Source organism: Desmodus rotundus, unplaced genomic scaffold, assembly GCF_022682495.2.
Source record: "Desmodus rotundus isolate HL8 unplaced genomic scaffold, HLdesRot8A.1 manual_scaffold_230, whole genome shotgun sequence".
Taxonomy (NCBI): Eukaryota; Metazoa; Chordata; class Mammalia; order Chiroptera; family Phyllostomidae; genus Desmodus; species Desmodus rotundus.
In genome coordinates this window covers 45,378-51,060 of record NW_026527292.1, presented here as the reverse complement: position 1 = coordinate 51,060, position 5,683 = coordinate 45,378, and the positions used below count along the sequence as shown (strand labels likewise).

Sequence of the window (5,683 nt, the reverse complement as noted above, 5' to 3'; positions counted from 1 at the left end):
AGAGCCAGAAGCCCATAAAAAACATTCCTGAATCTCTAACTCCAAGCAGCTGGCCTCAGAAACAGGTTTTCATGCCAATGTAAGTATACAAGAGAAGAAAATAACTCCCAGCACTACTAAATTATACCAAGCCCTGCAGAAATAGACCAAAAAGGCCAACGGAGCAAAAAATAATAATAATGCTTACTTTCGCCAGGAGATGCCCATGATCTCTCAGAGACTACACTTTCCAGAAGTTACTGTCCCGGCCATGAACGTCACATGGCTGGATAACCAAACCTGTGGGGATTAAAAAATTATTTTTTATCATACCTTCTACATTCTCACAGCTAAGATGACAATCAAATCAAATTAATCTGATTAATGGGAGGTATTCAATGTCTAATACATGGACAAGGGGAATTCACATTCAAATGAATACCAAATAAATTGAGGTGATATTGGGTATATAGGGTATTTTGGAATATGGAAGAACAGAGTCTTAGATTTCAATGGTGAAATGGGGGACATGCAGCTAATTTAGGAAAAAAGCCAGCATACCTGGCAGGTTGATTTCTGTTCGGCAACTCCCAAAACTTTAAGACACGAGGAGACGGTAAGAGGGTCAACAGGCTCTTGCTAGGAGTGTCACTGTCTGAAGCTGAGGTGATGGTGCTGAAGCTCTCTTCCTAAACCAAACTGTGGCAACTAAACCTCTTAGGAAGAAATGAGATGACAATCCTAAGCAATTTCTCAGTCTTCCCTTTCTTTTAGCAATAATCGCGCCTCAGATAAACCTCATTGGCTACGATACTGCCACTGCGCAAAGCTAAGCCTTCCCTTCCTTAACAGCCAGTTTAAAATCAACGTGCCAAGTGCAAAATGTTAGCCCTCTTCATTGTCACCTTTGAAACTTCAAATACAAGTTGTATATCCACAAGCTACCTTAGAACATTGTTCCATATTTCACTGATATAACCATTCTGTTCTGAGAATAAGTTACTTTACTTAAATTGTTACATCTTCCTTAAGTAAATGGTGACGTACATGTACTCCCCAAATTCACCTCATATTAAACACCTGACTGCTTGCTTACCTGGTGGGGAAACAACCTTTCCTGTGACCTCAACTATCTTTGGGCTGGTCTAATAATCCAACAGGTAGGACACAGGTTAGCAAATGAAAATGGCCAAATGTAAGATATGCATAGGCGGGAGAATATCACTTACAGGAGAGAGTCAGAAACCCCACACACAGAAGAGCATAAATGAGACAGCGATGATGTGAGGTGCCGTGGTTATTTTCTATGATAAAAATATCTCCTTACATATGTGGGAAAATATTTGTGATATAATACAAGGTGCTGGAACCACTGAACGGGAAAATTATTGGGCCCCCTACATGACATCCTCCACCAAGATCAATTCTTTAATTGATTTTACCATCCACTCATAACTAACATAAAACAGAGCTATCTGAAACATACCAAGAGATCTAAAGTGAAAGAATGGGGAAAATATAGTACACGAACATTAACCAAATCAAAATGATATCACATATAGTAGACTTGGAGGCAAAAAAAAACCCAAAACCCCACTACATATAAAAAGGAGTACTTCATATCAGTAAGTTCAATTTATCAGTTACTTTTAAATTTTTATTCACTTAATAACATAAATTCAAAATTATATAGAACAGAGCTACAAAGAAAAATAGACTAATAATCATTATAGGAGATTTACCAAAACTCTCTCTGTTTCAGAACCAATGAAGCCCACAAAAATATAGTAAAAAATATTTTTTAAAAAACATGAGAAGCAAATTGCATTCAATGTGCACAAGTACTTCACTACACCTCAAAACTGCAGATTACAGATGCTTTCCAAGTACCATGCAGACGTTTATAAAAACTGACCATATTGTAACATAAAGCAAGTTCCAACAAATTTTAAAGGACTGAAATGTGTTTGTGTGTGTGTGTGTGTATATACACACACACACATATTTCTTGCTCTCACTGCCATTAATCAAGAAATCAGTAACAAGAGATAACTAGAAAGTACTTACATTTACAAATTACGAAATACACTTCTAAATGACCACCCCAAAATAAATCACAATTGGATTTAGAAAATAATTTGCATGGAATAATAGTAAAACCACACACCTGGGTACATCATCATTAAGTTACCCAACATTAATGATAAAGAGATAATCTTAGAAGCAGCAACTGAAAGGAGAGATTTACCTACAAACGGGTGCCCATAATGCTATCAGCTGATTTCTCAAAAGAAACCCTACAGGCAAAAAGGGGCTGGAAAGAAGTATTCAAAGTCATGAAAGGCAAGGACCTCCACCCAAGATGACTCTATCCAGCAAAGCTATCATTTAGAATGGAAGGGCAGATAAAGTGCTCCCCAGATAAGGTCGAGTTGAAGGAGTTCATCACCACCAAGCCCTTATTCTATGAAATGTTAAAAGGACTTATCTAAGAAATTGAAGAACATCCACAACTATGAACAGTGAAATGACAACAAACTCACATCAACAACTGAACCGCAAAGAAAACCAAAACTAAGCAAACAACTAGAACAGGAACAGAATCAGAGAAATGGACTTCACATGGAGGGATTTCAGCGGGCAGGGGGAGGGGAAGAATAGGGGGACGAAGGTACAGAGAAGAAGCAGCATAATTAGTAGGCACAAAATAGATGGCGAGAGATGAAAAATGGTATAGGAAACAGAGAACTCAAAGAACTTATATGTACAACACATGGACATGAATTAAGGGGAGAGAGGAATGCTGGAGGGTAAGGGGTGCAGGGAGGAGGGGGGAAAAGGGTAGGGAAATTGGGAAAACTGTAATAGCATAATCAATAACTTTTTTAAAAAATCAAAGTAAGTGAATACATAAATGTAAAAAACAAAATAACTCGACAAGACTGATGGCAAAGATGCTCTGTATGAAAACTTGAGAAAGAAATCTTTACCCTTGAATGCACAGGTCAGACACAGAAGCTGGAAATGCACAAGTTTTGCACCTGTGGGAGGAACCTAAAATAGTAAACCAAGTCCAGGCAAAGTGGAGGAAACGAGCCCGTAGATATGTCCTTGGGGGCACGTACACAAAATGAGAGCGCTTGTATTTTACTTTACTTTTTTTTACCTCTCGGTGGACAATTTCAAATAAATTTGACCTCCATGTTATTTAAAGAAACTCCGATGGAAAAAGAAAATTACAAACGATTTTCAAGCACACTTGGCACTTGTAAAAACCTGCCTCCAATACGCTACAAAGCCAGTTCCAAAAAACGTCACAGAAAATACATTTATTGCTCCCTCGGCCGATATCTGGAGACCAGTTGCAAAGTAACTACACAATCCTGACATTTAGACGTCTTCAACTGAGCTTCTAAATTACACTACTATGAAAAGTCAAAGGGATTCCCACTGGAATCAACCCCTTTTCCTGCTGACATGCACTAAGGAGTCATTCCCCAAAACGGCCACGAGACGGCAGCAGAAACCGACAGATACAATGCGTATCGAACCAAAGCCTTGGCTGAAAGGTTCCTTAGCTGTTTACGGTAAAATGCAACGACGGGCACACTTTTCTTTTTCCTCCCAAATTATAACTGCACAACGTCATCGCCATTCCTTGCCACTGGCCTCTGCCATCTTTCAGACAACTTCCCATTCCATCGTCCCACAGCACTGTTACCTTTAGCAGCACAGCTCTTCCAGGTGCCTTCTGCAGTCTTCCACAGAACGGAAATTTCTCTCCACTGAGAAATTCGGAATACTGAACTAAATGTCCATGCAAAGGTGCAATTTCTGGTGAGTACTGCTGATGAATCACGGCTGCGCGGCCAGGCTGGAACCGTTTCTCACTGGTCACCAAACAGAAACGTGCGCTCCCACCTCATCCTGAAGCTTCCCCGTCTTCTCCTTCGACTCTGTCAACAGGAAGTGCATGCAGTTGGTCTTGCAGTGATGGGGCAGCACATGTTGCGAATTACCCCAAGAAGCACCTCCTACAGAACTTGCTCTGTTATCACCACATAGGCAACATCACCTGCTCTGGATGAAGACCGCCCTGTGGAGGAGCTGCTGGTGGTAGTTCCTTCATTTGCACACTATCTCTCCTGTTCCATATTATTCTCAAAGTTTAACAGTTCATACGCCCCTAGCAATTTGCTTGCAAGCAGAACAGTTTCCTTAGGTTTCACTAGAAAACCGCATGTGGGAATGAGGTCAAGAAGGTCTCCCCCCCCCCATCCCTTCAATATGTGTGAAACCCAAACTTCAAAGCGATTCACGTAATCATGCAGGTGCAAATGATTTTCAGTGCTCAGTTTGGATACTTTGAGTATGTCACCCGTCTCCCACATGGCATAACCTGGTCTGTCCTCAGGTAAGGTCTGGACTCGATGGCCGTGAACTGCTACTGGTCTGCCATGCCCGTGGGGCACCTCTGTGTGAGAAATCTTAGGCGTGAAACTTTGCAAATCACTTCGACACATTTCATCACCTAACGTACACACTACAAATCTTTATTTTGGCATTCCAGATGTGCTTTCACCTTTCTTGAAATGACAGAGCCTAATGTGCCAAAACTGTTCCTTATGTTCAGCCATCTTCAGGTTGAAAATGGCCACAACATCAATCAATGGTTTTGATGAGTTTTTTATTGAAACGCATGCTGGTATGACATCTGTCATGATACACTCCAAAAAAACAGTTTCCCATGAAGTTAAAGACAAGTATGCAATCCAGAGTCACATGAAGGGGCAGGATGGCAAAAGTGTGGTGGGTGGCCGTACTTACTTTTGGGCCAACCTGGTATAAAGACAGCTTCAACCAGAATTGCACCATTGAAATCAATTACAGTATGTGTTTTGCTCTCGCAGCACTAAAGCTAGAGATCACTGAAAATGGGTGACTGGAAAGTTCTCCTGCTTGGTACTTCTGAAATAGACTCCTACAGAACCTCCAAAATGAACCACCATGTGAGTTACAAAATGGTTTCAACTGAATGATGCTAAACATACTACATACTTAAACTTGAGAACAAAATCTGCACCCTTAAACACAAGTGTTAGGCACAAGACCTCAAATTGTACAAGAGTGGCACTCATTTGAGGAAGCGAAAAGACTAAATGAAGCCAAGACACACTCTAGGAAACAGGCTTCTAGACGTGTGTGGAAGGGCACGTACATAACATGATAGGATTTGTAATGGGGTCCCAAACTCAAGGTGTTCAGGAAATATTAAAAATATATATATAGGATGTCCTCACACCCACAAGCCTGAGCACGGGAAGGGACATATGGAACAGAGCCATTCAGAGCTGTTTTGGGTAGCAAGAGCTTTGCCGCTAACCCCTGGCACAGTCATTTAACATATTTATAACCTTTAACTGGTTTCATAGATATGTTAAATAGCTGTGGGCACGCTTTGAGCCAGGGGGATGGGAGCAAATTCCACCCAAGATATAACTGGGAATCAACTCCCCCTGGTTACAGAGCCTGCGTGAGAGCGTGGAGATGTTTGGCTCCATGCCATGCATGGGGCCACACCAGCCCGGACTTACTATGACAGCCCAGTAAAGCTGGAAGAATACAGGGATGCTGGCAGGTGTAACTGGTGGTAGGAGGAGTCGGAAATGGGGCTGCAAAGGAAGATGGGCGCTGGGATTTAAAC

The 5,683-nt window shown here is 41.3% G+C and overlaps 1 pseudogene; it reads right to left on the bottom strand.

Moving 5' to 3' along the window:
- Positions 1–742: 742 nt before the first annotated feature.
- LOC128780077 (U4 spliceosomal RNA) lies at positions 743–810 on the bottom strand (annotated as a pseudogene).
- Positions 811–5,683: the final 4,873 nt, after the last annotated feature.